Genomic DNA, 14,081 nt, shown 5'->3' with positions numbered 1-14,081 from the left:
ATGGCTGATGGGAGGGGATGGGTCCAAGCACAGCCCACTCCTTAGAGATGAGACAAGGATGAAGCAATGGTGATTTATACTTAGGCAGAATTGCCAAGTGAATGATCCATCTGGGCTTCCTCGAGATCCCCACCATTATAGAAAGTCTGACTTCTTCTGTTGGGTTATTCTGAAAACTGCCAGTGAAGGGATGTACAGTGTGGAGATGAGGTTCAATTGCTAAGCATATTCAGGAGACCCAGTGTACTGAAAATAAGGTCATAACAGCAGGAGTTTGTTTGCTAATGAAGGTCTGGTTCAGAAAGTGGGTCCTGTGGGATACTAATGACACCAGATCAACTGTCTTATGCAGCTATAATGCATTTTGCTTCACTAATTGGATTAACATCATTACAGAATAGATTAGACCTCCATAGATACTGCAGCTTAATGAGTCTATCTGCATGAGGCTGGTCTCTAACATAGGGCCAAAGGGCAGGTTGGCAGCAGGAGGGAGAATCATCTGTTATGTCTCTTCAGAATATTTGCTGCTCCTTTAATCTAACCAGAATTAAGGTGTGGCCTCCCCTCTGCAGACTCACAACAGAATCCTTGCAATACACTTTTCCAGTGCAATTTTATGATTTGATTTAGCTTGAATTAAAAGCAATTTATTTTCCTGCAAGCCTTGAAAATTATAGGCAGATCCTAGAAATCGATTTGGCATTGGAAAATGTCATTCTTCCTCCCTTTCGCATCTTCCTGATGGATCCAAATTTCTAATTGCTTTAATTAGAAACATATGGCGAGCTGAGAGGTTTTAGTTCGCCAAACCATTTAATCGAGGATGAATTTGGTTAATCTAAGAGTATGGCCATGTCACTGAATAAGTGAATCACCTCAATCAGCTCCATTTCAGGGAGACCCATGCTTTTTGTGATTATGTCCTATTTGTTGACTCATTGTGCAATCTGTCAGAGAGTGAGGTGGGAATAACGGGCTGAATTGCACCTGGAGCTTCCTGAACCCAGGGCGAGTGGGCAGAACATGATCCAGTCCTCATCGAGGGCTCAGTAGTGGAGAGGGTCAAGAACTTCCAAATTCCTGGGTGTTAACATCTCACAAGATTTATCCTCCATGTTGATGGAATCATGAAGAAGGCTCACTAGCAGCTATATTTTGTGAGGTGTTTGAGGAGATTCAGTCTGTCAGCGAAGACTCTTGAAAACCTCTGCAGGTGTAATGTGGAGAGCATTCTGGCTGGTTGAATATCAGTCTGGAACAGAAATGCTAACACTCAGGACAAGAATAAACTCCAGAAAGTTGTTAACCCATCCTGCAACATCATAGGCACCTGACTTTATTCCATCAAGGACATCTACATTAGGCAGTGTCTTATGAAAGCAGCCTCTATCCTCAAGGACACCCACCACCCAGGCCATTCCCTCTTCACTCTGCGTCCATCTGGGAAAAGGTACAAGAGCCTAAAGACGAGCACTCAGCGGCACAAGGACAGCTTCTTCATCGCTGCCATCAGATTCCTGAATCATCAATGAACCAAAGACACTGCCTTACTTTGACTTTTCATGCACTAATTTTCTTTATTTATTGTAAGGTGGTTTATGTGAATGTTTGCACCGTGATGCTGTTGCAAAGTAGAATTCTGTGACTTGTTCATGGCAATAAATTCTGATTCTGATTCTGAAAATGGCAAGGGTGATTGTTACCTGTCTTTAACGTCTATATTTTGCAGGGAGGTAGGATACCTTCCATTCTAAAAGAAATGGAAAGGAGATAAGATGAAGAAGAATTAACTCCTAGCTACCCAGTCCATCACAGCATTACCTGTGATGCTCACTCTCCACATCATTTGATCTCATTAAGTCCAATCTTGTCTGCAAACCAGGACTGAAGAATGTCCTCAGAAACACCCTGAGGCTCCATGTAGAAGGGCTGTTACATTCCAGAGCACAGTTGTATATACATTGAAACACAAGGCATTTTGGACCTTGTTATGTAGATATGGATGAGTTAGGAGTCTCCATCACTGAGTAGAGTGAAACATGGTAGGCTGCAGACACTGTGATTGTAGTAAGCACACAGAAATGCTCGAGGAATGCAGCTTGTCTATTCAGCATCTATAGGAGACAAGGATATGTTACTGATGTTTCAGGCCTGAGCCTTTCTTCAAGGAAAAATCAGAAAAGGCAGAGCAGGAAATCTCAAAGTCTAAGAATTCAAAAAATGGGGGAAGGATCCAGACCAACAAAAGGTGTTAATTGGATATGATAAGGGACTACGTGAGAATTTATCATGTCTTTGCGAAAGGAAGAAAGGAGAGATGACTGATGGAAGAACATGGTATTTAATGGAAGCTGGAGCAGTTGATATTAATGCTATCTGGTTGGAGGGTGCCCAGTCAGAAGATGAGGTATTGGTCATCATCTCAGTCTGGCAGTGCATGAGATGATGGACAGACATGTTAGCAAGAGAATGGCATAGAGATTGAAATGGGAGATCCACGCTATTGCAGTGGGCAAAGCCAAGGTACCCAGCAAAGTGATCTCCCAGTCTGCGTCCAATCTCTCTGATGTAGAGGGATCACAGTGGGAGCACCGGATGCAGTCAATAGTCCCTGCAGATTCACAAGCAAAATGTTGCTTTAATTGGAAGGACTGTTTGGGGCCCCGAAAGGCGCTGAGGGAGGAGGTGTAGGCAGAAGTGGAGCATCTCCTGCAGTCACAGGTGTTCCTCCCAAGGGGGCGATTGGTGGTAGGGAGTGAGAAGCGGACAAGAGATTGGTCCCTGTGGAAGGTGGGGAAGGGAGGAGAGGGTAATTTGTGTCTCATGATTATATCATGTAGTAGGTGGCCGAAATGGTGGAGGAGGATGTGTTGGATGCGGAGGCTGGTAGGATGATAGGTGAGGACAAGGGGAATCCTGTCCTTGTTGCGTGTGGGGTCGGAGGAGGCTAGGGCAGATGTGCGGGCAATGGAGAATACGTGGGTGAGTGTCGAGTTGATGATGGTAGAGGGGAAGTCACTTAGTTTGAAGAAGGACATCTCTGATGATCTGGCAAGGACGTCCTTGTCCTGGATACAGATGCGATGGAGTCAGAGGAATTGAGAGAATTGAATGGAATCTTTACAGGATACAAGGTGGGAAGAGGGGCAGTCAAGGTAGCTGTGGGAGTAGGTGGGTTTGTAGAAGATTTCTGTTGAATGTTTGTCTCCTGAGATGGAGACAGGGAGATCGAGGAAAGCGAGAGTGTATCTCAAGATGGACCAAGTGAATTTGAGGTTGGGGTGGAAGTTGACAACAAAGTGGATGAAGTCAATGAGCTCATCATGGATAGATGAGGCAGCATCAAAGTTGTCATTGATGTAGAGGAGGAAGAGTTGAGGGGCCCTGCCTGTGTAGGCTTGTAGCTCTACGTAGACAACAAAAAGTCAGGCACAGCGGGGGCCCATTATCAGGTCATATCCCATGGAATGGAACAATCAGTTGGGCATTGGAAACCATACAAATCCAATGTAACCCCTTACTGGTTTGACATGAGTAAAACACGTAAGTCTGCAGACTCTGATTGTAGTAAGAACACAGAAATACTGGAGGAACTCAGTAGGTCACGCAGCATTCATAAGAGGGAAAGACATTTAACCAATGTTTTGGTGCTGAGCCCTTCGATAAGGTCTGAGCATAAAGCAGGCAGGTTCTGGAATAATAAAGGCTGGGGAAGGAGGGATGAAAGGGCAGGGGGAGGAGCACAGACTACAGGCCTGTGGGACATGGATTGGAGGAGAGAAGAGGAAAGGTGAGAATTGATGAGGGGAGGGAGTGGCTCCGTGAATGCAGAGATGGAGAAAGGAGATAGAGCTAGAAGAAAGGCATCATAGGGATACGGGAATAGGAGAGACAGGGGTGGTGGGGGTTAACAGAAACTGGAGAAGACTATGCTAATGCCATCTGTTTGGAGGGTGCCTAGATGGAATATGAGGTGTTGTTCCTCATTGACTCAGCCTGGCAGTACATATGACTATGAACAGATATGAGGGTATGGGAATTAGGCAGGAACTTGAAATGGGTTGCTCCTGGAGACCACAACAGGAGCACCGGATACAATAGTTGACAAGTGAAATGTTGCTTCGCTTGCAAGGACTTTGGGGCACCAAATGGTGGTAAGAGAGGAGGTGATAGGGGTAAGCCTGGCATTTCTTGCTGTCACAGGGCCAATAGGTTGGAAGAGTGGATGAGGGAGTTGTGGAGGGATGGGTCTCTGTAGAGGGTGGAGAGGGGAGGAGAGTGGAAAATGTGACTGGTCGTGGGATCACGTAAATGCCAAATTCCAAATTCCCAAACCAGGCTGAGAAGCAAGCAGTTGGTTCTTCTACAGCAGTGGTTCTCAACCTTTTCCTTTCTACTCACATCCCACTTTAAATAATCCCTCTGCCATCGGTGCTCTGTGATTGGTAAGGGATTGCTTAAGGTGGGATGTGAATGGGGAGGGAAGGTTGAGAATCACTGATCGAGACCCAATTGTTACTGAAATATTTGGCTTGAGAAAAATTTTCAACTCCTTTGGAGTTCTGAAACCGCGCACATAACAAATCAATTAGGCATGTTTAAAACTGTGGTTTTCAACCTTTTTCCTTCCACCTTAAGCATTCCCTTACTAATCACAGAGCACCTGTGGCATAGAGAAGACTTAAAGTGGGACGTGAGTGGAAAGAAAGAGGTCGAGAACCACTGTTCTAGTGTCCTCCTCTCCATGTCAAATTATGGCCTTTCTCCTGTTGGCCTGTGCTCATCCCTCTCCCCTTTCTTCCCTCCTCCCCCAGTGGTTCCATTCAGGATCATGGCTGCTTTTTGTTCATAGAGAAGGGCTCAGGACCAGAACAGTGGGTTATATGTTTTTACTTCCCATGGACGCTGTGAGACCTGCTGAGCTCCTTCAGCAACTTCGTGTTTTGGCCATGGGTACCTTGTTTCTTTTGCTTGTCCGTCACGATCATGGGCTGACATATTTTTGGAAAGGTTTTGTGCACATTTCCTCCCCTAATAAATTCAGGATGTTGCAATGTAAAGTAATAACCATTGCTTGGTTAGGCTCAAACCAGCAACATCATAAGACACAAATTCAATAGGTTACATTTTAACTCTATATTTATTAATGACTATTAACAATATAATGTCTTAACACAGTTAACCCCCTGTAAGTTTCTAAAGCAAATATACAGATATATATTTATAAACAGTATGCCTGTGAAAATCCCAGACCATTACAACCTCTGTCCAATATTCAAAAAGGAAAAATCCCCAAAAACCCAGGTCAGTCAGTCAAGTAAGTCAGTTCAAAAAACACAGTCCACAGAATTCAATCTCAAAATTCAATGTCCAAGTTCAGTTCTTTAACTGATAACAAAGGGCATTATATTTAACGTTGAAGAGAGAAATGACTGATGTGTTGCAGTAAACTTATGAATCCTCACTTATGAGGCATGTGCATTTCACACAGCTCTCCAGCTGCCCTCTGCCGCTCTAGTTGCCCTCCGCCGCTTCAACTGCTGCTCTCTGCTTCACATCTGGATTCTCTCTTTGTTCTCGAAAGTTCCAAGCAATTAGTGAGTCAGCACTCACCTGTACAAGTTGCACAGAATTCTTCGCAGAAACCCATCCTTTATAATGATCATCCACAGTCCAAAAGGTCAATCCATGGTCCATAGCAATATGAAGTTTCTTTATAATAGAAAGAGCAATATAATGTATTGAGACAAAAAGGGTAGGAAACAAGCAGAGCTATCCTTTCATCAAATTAACAAAATGTTCCTCAGTAATTGCATTATTTTTGTGAAAATTAGATAAGGAATGAAATGTTCAAAGGTCTAATTTACTAATCATTGTTGCAGGCACTGTTCCCTTGAAGCTGTGCGAATGTGTGGGCGCACACGCATTTTGCAATCAGCGCACAAAGGAATTTAATGGGTGCACAAAAGGCCAGCGACCTAAAATAATATAGTCAGTAATAATTATACTTATTGAAAATAATCTCTTAGCTGTTTCTATTAACTAGTTAGTTGGTTAAACAAGTAGTTAATCATACGTATATTATATTAAAACATGCCAATACAGTTTTATTAGCCCTGAGAGATAGGCTGTGCCAAAAATGATCTGGAAACAATTCCATACTTCCAGTTGCACAACCATTCCCTGCACACAAGAAAAAAATTTGGACACCATAAGATTTTGGTGCACACCGATTACTAAAAATTAGAGCGAACATTGGTTGTAATTTTGTAACATTGTATGTAACATTGTATGTAATTTTATTATATTTAGACATACAGCATGGTAACTGGCCATTTTGGCCCATGAGTCCGGGCTACCCAATTTACACCCAATTAACCTACACCCCTGGTACATTTCAAATGTTGGGAGGAAACTGGAGCCCCGGGGAAAACCCATGCAGACATCGGGAGAATCTATAAACTCCTTAAAGGCAGCGCAGGATTCAAACCCTGCTCCCGATCGCTGTCGCTCTAATGGTGTTGTGCTAACCGCTACTCCAACCAGTGATGCTGTTCAGAAAATTATGTTGTCAGCTTCAGCCTGGCCAACTGATGTGTTGCTTTTTCTCACAGTCGCTGCCCTTTAACTTCTAAAGTTTTATACTTGTAACCATTTGTGAAGGGATGTACTGCAATACAAACAACACTTTTCCAACTGTTGGAAGGATTCTGGAAGGAGGTGAGCTGTTCTTATAGGGGACAGGATAACCCAAGCAGACTGGTGAGGAACATTCTATGTTCAATGGGATGGGTGGGGAGGCAGGAGGTGATGGGTCACGAAAATCCACCAAAGAAACAGCCAGTTGCTTGTGGATTTACCCTGTAAGGGCAAAGTTGTTGTGCAGATATCTGCACTTTGGAGAAGCCTACAATGACAGCACATCCTTGTTCTCCTTGCTCTTGTACATTGAAGGGCCCATGGGTGAAATGTGCTGTCCTTGGATATGAAGAGATCAACGGCAGCAGCCTTGAGCTTCAGAAACAGAGAGTGACGTGACTGCAATCTCCATTGGCAAACAGTCCAGGAACACGTGTGAGGCAATATTTGTGGTTATACGAGATGGAGAGAGAAAATGCATTTTGAATATTGGTCCTTTAAATAGTATGGTTTCAGGGAAACAGGGATTGTAAAAACTTGTTCTGTGAGTAAATGAAAATTGAGGCCTGCTTGACTACCGAGTTGAAAATCTAATTTTGTTCCATTTTCTGGAGGAGCTTTCAACCAGAAAATAAAATATCAGGAGGAAGCAAAAATCTCCCCAAAAAAGCCAAGTTTTCCAGAATGCAGATTTTCTCTGTTCCCTGTTAAACCAATTTGAACTGTATTGTGATTTATTTTTGGAGTTGAATGGAGGATCAAGAACCCCACAATGTTGGCCATCGACGAGATGGGGAGACAGAGGACCTGGCTCCATCAGTGTGGTCTTGGATGACGATGGTGATGGAGGTGGAACTAATCAAAATGTCTGGGATTCACTGCTCTATACTCAGCCAGACGATCTCAGATAAGCTGCTGTTAGACCAGATGCAAGGCTTTGTTTTACCCTGGGTCCTGATCCTTCTTGCATTTTGGTGACTTTTCTTGTGAACCACAGGCACTCAAGTAACACAAGCCAGACGTAAACTACATTGTCCTCCTTTGTTGTGTAGCCAGCAGGCACAGACTGTCTGGACTCAGAAATTAAGAATAGGTGCCTGGGAAAATTATTGGAGAATTCCTGGTACCCACAGAACAATTTGTTTTTCAGGAAGTATTGAGACTTTCGGGAGAAAAGAAAATTTGACAAGAAAAGGTGAAAGCACATCCAAACCTCACTTCTATAATTGCCAATGAAATGGAATAATTATTATTTGATAGGATGATAAATAGTTGTACAAAGGAAAATGACAGTGTGCACACAAAGGCAAAAATGCAGTGTTAAGGCAATTGGCATATGATTCAGATCCAATAAGGTTCCCAAAACACTGGCCATCTCTGAACTCAAATCCCTGCCAACTGCTCATCTCCCACCTCCAACTAATCCTTGTCTTTTGTCTGGGATGGAATTAACATTACCAATCTGCTCAAGAGATACCATTGGTCTATGCAGCCTTTAGCAGTTGAACTTTTACTCCTGCAAACGCGAAAGCATTTCCCGAGGGGAAGATAAATGTCAAATAACAGATGACAGTCTCATCACACAATTGAAGTCAGTGACATAAAGTAGGTCCTGAATTTACTGGTAGATAGGAATTATGTGCTGCCATTGAAGGCGAGAAAGCAGTGGGGATTTGGGGAAACCTCATCTTCCCTTAATAGCTAACACTGTTATTGAAGACTACATCTGCTGGCTAATAATGGTGTGAATGGAAAGGTACAATCCTGGGACTGGGGCTGACAGGGGATTCACTGCACAGAACTCTGGTTGGAGAGAGAGTGTTCTGCACAGAAACTGCTGCTGCTGCTCAATGACTTTTTGCAACATCTGGACAATCCACTCAGAGAAGTAATTCTGGGAGTAAATACACCTGTTGAAATAACTCAGCAAGAAGATTGTTAAGATGTTGTTGAGGTTTCTGTACAGCTGGAACCTTTAGAATTAGTGGGGCTCATAAAAAAATGTTATGTGCTGAATCTGTCTAATATTTGGTTTTATTTAGACAGAGCGAGATGACGGCACAACATCAGCAATCCAGATGCTTCCCAGTGTGGAACTTGATGCATCCTGGGCAGTGGCTGGTTGGTGGGGAGGTGGACCATAGGTGTGGTTCATAGATGGAGGAGGACTGTAGAAAGAATCCACTTCCAGCAACTGCTATGAACAGGCTCAGCAGTACCTTGCCTGATTTACCCTTCAGCAAGCATGAAACCAGCTAATTAAAATCTCGGTGGAATTTAAATATTTTTTTCTTAACTCTCTGTCCATCTACTCCAGTGGTTTTCCAAACTTTTTCTTTCCCCTCACTTACCACCTTAAGTAATCTCTATGCCACAAGTGCAGTGTTTAGTAATGGATTGCTTAAAGTGGTATGTGAGGGGAAAGAAAAAGTTTGAAAACCACTGTTTTAATCATACCTCATTGATTCATTATGTGCACGGGTTCAGAACTCCAAAGGAAATTGGCCAATGACAATTTTTCTCAAACAAAATATTTCAGTAACAATTGGGTCTAAAGCAACCTTCCCTTCCCACTCACATCCCACCTTAAGTAATCCCTATGCCATAGGTGCTCTGTGAATAGTAAGGGGTTACTTGAGGTGGGATGTGAGTGGGAAGAAAAGGTTTGATACCACTGATCTAGTCAATTGGCTGGGTCATGCTGGATCCATTGTCTGCTGATGTGGGGGACTCAATTACCCGGCTCTCCACATTCCAGAGATCTTCACAAAGCCACTACACCCCAGGGGATCGATCCTGGGGCTTCGGCTCCACAGAAAGCCCTGCTGTATGGTGAGGATACCTCCAGCATTGTGTGTTTTTTACTTCAACCACAGTGTCCACAGAATTCTGTGTTTTACCCCTGGTGAACCATTTTGATCAGTTTTTGAACTTTTCCGATGGTAAAATATTTTTTTTTAAATTTCAAATGTATTTAAATAAACAATTATTAAAATAGCTTGAAGTATAAAACAGTTAAAACCATAACAAAATAATGAAATATAGTTTGAAACATTAAAAGAAAATATTTGCATCATTTGAATACCCACATTCTTCCAGAGGATCGTTCACTCCATTCAAATGCCTGTACTCCCGTCAGCCCCATTCTCAACCAAGCATCCCAGTGATTGCCGATAGGCTCAATGTAAGGGTTGAAGGTGTTCTCGTCTGACCTCCGGATCTTTACTAACTCCTGCAAACCATGAGTGGCTGGTGGATGACGCCTCCAGCTGGAAGTCAACTTGGTTCAGACCCTGAAAATCATGTCCCTTTTTCATGCCACCCTTCACAGAGCCATTGGGCTTCAGAGTTAGAATTGAGTTCTGAGCGACCATTTAGCTGAAGCTTTTTGTGTTGACTCCTCTTCAGGTTGCTCTGCAGGTTATGATGGTTTTACTACGAGTGGCTGAGCATCCTTGGCTGCAACATGTAATTTAGTGGCTTGTTCTTTATGAAGGCAAAGGGAGACAACAATCCATTTATTTGGCAGATGACACTGATATTAAATTGCACAGGGGATGTTAAAACCATTTCCAAGCCCTTTTGGACCTCTCAGCAATTCTGAACTGTCTATTAATATGTCCATCAAGGAACTGATGAGGAATCGAAAATTGTCATTAAAGAATTTTAGAATAAAAACATGTTTAAACATATGAATCTGCCATCTGGAGCTAATTTTATTTTTCAAACTAAGCTGCATCAAAATAAGCCAAAATAAGTGATATTTGACGGGCCTGTCTTTAAAGCTGAAATCCTTCCAAGATTTGCTTCGCTTTCTGGGATGCTCCAAACCATAATCTCTTCCTGCTGGCTATAATCCGAGACAAACCTTATTTCATCTCTAGACTCCATCTCTGTTGTCTTGTATGATTCCATCAGTGACTGCTACTTCCCTGATCTCTCTCCCATTTCTTCCTCAGTCATCGCTGGTCTCCAAATCCATTGTCCAGCATCATTACGTCAATAACACTGATTCTCTGATCTTTCCTCTGGGGTTCAGAGTGTGTCACCGGATTGTCTTTACCAGTCCAGAATGATCACCAATCCTCACTTTGTCTTTATTCTGCCTTTCGGTCTCCTTGCTTTTAAAAATATATGAACAACGGCGGGCAGAGCACCAAATTTTATCAATGAGTACATTTCAAATTCACCTACTGTTTGATTGTCCCAACCCCTGAAATATTTGTTCTTTCTAATGGACATAATTGCTTCTTGGATCCACTTCATGTTCTCTTTCAATATTTCACAAAATGCAGTAGCTTTAAAATAAATTAATTTGACTCCTCCTCTCTTCTCTGTTCTTCTCCACCCCCTCCCCACCTTTTTATTCGGACCCCTGCCTGATTTTTTGCTCATACCTTGATGAAGGGCTCAGGCCTGAAATTTTGGTTATCAAGTGGTCACTCAGCATCTCCTCATTTGTCAGGAAGGCACAACAACGACTACACTTCCTGAGAAGACTGTAGCGGTCAAAGCCACCATTATGCCGCCCTTCTGTAGGAGCTCTATCGAGAGCATCCTGGCCGGCTCCATCACAGTGTGGTACGGTTGCTGCAGAGAAGTGGATTGGAAGTTGATCCACAGGACCATAAGAGTGGCAGAGAGGATCACCAGCGTCTTCCTCCCCACCATCGATATGATCTATCAGGATTCTTGTCTGAAGAGTACGGGCAAAATCATTGAGGACCCCTTCCACCCTACACACAGCATCTTTCAGCTGCTCCTGTCAGGGAGGAGATACAGGGGTATCAGCTAGCACCACCAGTCTGAGGAACAGCTTTATTCCACGGGCAATGCTGAAGGATCAAAGGAACTGCTCACACTAGCCATCCAAGAATCTCAATTGCACAAAGCAATATTTATTTATTTATTCTTATAACTACGATACTTGTCCTGCATATGTATTATTTGTCTGTATGTGTGTTATATCTGATTGTGTGACTAAATTGCTCCACGAACGCTGTTTCGTCGGGTTGTATTTATACATTTTATACAAATTTACATTTTTTAATTTAAATTTAATTTCAAAAAAATTAAATTTATGCACACAGAAAGGTAACAGGCCATTTAGGCACCTGCTGCCCAATTTACACCCAATTAACCTACATCCCCAGTAAGTTTTTGACAATAAACTTGACTATAGATGCTACATGACCTGTTGAGTTTCTCCAGCACTTTTTGGTACTTCACTCAACCCCAGTGGGTGAAGACTTCCCTCTTTAACTGCTATAAGGTTGTGCCCAGATCTACATGTGGCAGGAGGTGGGATTTGGGGGATGCCAAGTAGCAGACGGAGATATTAGGGGGAAATACAGTGAGAGGAAAGAGATGGGATGTTTATGGGAAGTGTGAAAGGGAATTCAGAATCAGAAATTATTGTGAACAAGTCACAAAATTCAATGTTTCGTGGCAGCATCACAGTACAAACATATAAACCATATTACAAAAATAAATTTTAAATAGTGCATGAAAAGTCAAAGTAAGGCAGTGTCTTTGATTTATTGATGATTCAGGAATCTGATGGCAGCGGGGAAGAAGCTGACCTTGTGCCGTTGAGTGGCTCGTCTTTAGGCTCCTGTACCTTTTTATCAAGAGTAAAGAGAGCATGGCCTGGGTGGTGGGCAGACAGAGAATAGGGTCAGAGCAGAGCAAGCTGCAGAATGCAGAGGAAGGTGCCTTGCCCTCTGTAGAATACGGCAGTGTAAGTGAATCGTGCGGGTGTTTCTCACTGGGTTTGAATCTGCTGAAGACATCATCAAACAATCAAAAATTACAAGAGAAACATGAAAAAAAGGAAAGAAATAAACATTTTAAAAATAAAAGCTGGCAAGTCTGCAGAATTTTGAATTTATTGCCCTAGTCCAGTGCTTGACAGGATTAAGGAAAATTATAAAGCTGGGCTAGAGGAGAAGGGCAATCATTGATATTTTAATCTGATATATTACAATTTTAATCTGCATTTTCATTCACTGCCTGCATCTCATTATATTTGTCATGCTTAGTACGTGGTCACCCTTTAATTAAATCAAAAGGCAACTTTTGTATTGGAGTGACATGCTGTTTAAAATCTCTCAGGAGCCCTTGTAAAAAGATAGTGTTAATTGTTTTCATGTTGCCACAACAGTCAATTGAGCTTTCTTCGCATACCCTACCATGACCTACCTTCTCCCCAAACTACACCTCTCAGATTCTGCATGTGAAATAAACATCCCATTGAAATGGCTTTCAATCTCTTTTCTCTTTTTTGTGATGAACATGATTAGAATGGCAACATGTCGGCATGTGGTGCAATAAATGCTTTCCTCCACAATAATATTTTAGGAGATTTACAAACCATTAGAATGTGACTTTGTGAGGCTGCGACAATCTGGTGACATCTCATGGAAAGTTTGTCGGCAATCATTTGCAATCACTAACCCAATCAAAACAATGATGGTGAAATGGGATTAACAGTGCTCTTTGCAACTGTGGGCCAAACCTCAGTGTGATTGCATAGCTGGATTGAAACTCATCCACTTGCTTCTGCAACCCACTTGCAATCCAGTCTAGCTAGATGGAATAAAGACCTGTAATGGGATTGAAGATGGAACCAGGCAGTGCGAAGTTGTGGAACTATCAGGTTGGAGGCAATGGTGGACAGATTACCAAAGGCATTGAAATGGGAGTCCTGGTAGGGATAGATAGGAGGAAGTGTCCAAGAACACTTTAACCTATTAAAGGTAGAACTAGCCAGTGCAAAGAATCATAGGAGCAGTCAATGTGAGATGAAAAATATGGGTTGCATCTCAAAACATTGATTGTCTGACCTGAAGAGTCCCTCTAGTTCATCTTTATTTGCTGGAGTAAAGACTTCTCTCTTTGGTGCTGGTGATGCTCAGAGTTTGGAATAGTCTCAGGCTTGTTTCCCAGTGAGTGAGTGTTGATGTCATAATAACTCCCAATATCACCCTGAACTAACACTGAGGTTCAAGTTCTTACACAGTGACAGATCATTCCTTGCTCAAACCACAGAGTAAGATGATTAGTTCTGAGAACTCATTTGTGAAAAGGAATGAAAGGCTCCTAATTATGATGCATCAAGTAATAATTACACAATTCTAACTAACAATAAAACACAGTATATTCCAATGTTATGTAGATCTTCTTTCTTCATTCTTCATGATGCCAGAGTTTACTAGAACAAGCCTTGAAAAAGAGTGACCTTTACCACCACTCTGGACCAGTAAACATTGTAGTCTATGTAGTGGGCAAGAGGCAAGGTCCAAAAAAAACCAAAATAAAGTAATTAAGTACTTTATTATCGTTGTGTAAGAAAATGCAACAAAATTTTAAAATACAACCGCAGTAATCACAAATACAACATACAAGAGCACATAAAACAATAAATACAAGAAAGTCAG

The 14,081-nt window shown here is 42.3% G+C and overlaps 1 protein-coding gene and 1 long non-coding RNA gene across 4 annotated transcripts in view; one reads left to right on the top strand and one right to left on the bottom strand.

Moving 5' to 3' along the window:
- LOC138743649 (slit homolog 3 protein-like) overlaps positions 1 to 14,081 on the top strand; it is a 726,007-nt gene that overhangs the window by 369,840 nt on the left and 342,086 nt on the right. The window lies entirely within an intron of this gene.
- On the bottom strand, positions 794 to 13,562 carry LOC138743650 (uncharacterized). Its single transcript, XR_011344975.1, has 3 exons — positions 13,488 to 13,562; positions 5,617 to 5,715; positions 794 to 1,255 (listed from the first exon to the last, which is right to left on the bottom strand). It is a non-coding gene; the product is annotated as an uncharacterized lncRNA (long non-coding RNA).

This window comes from Narcine bancroftii, chromosome 9, assembly GCF_036971445.1.
Source record: "Narcine bancroftii isolate sNarBan1 chromosome 9, sNarBan1.hap1, whole genome shotgun sequence".
NCBI classification, from domain to species: Eukaryota; Metazoa; Chordata; class Chondrichthyes; order Torpediniformes; family Narcinidae; genus Narcine; species Narcine bancroftii.
Note: the sequence above shows the minus strand (reverse complement) of the source record. Positions and strands in the feature narration are given on the sequence as shown.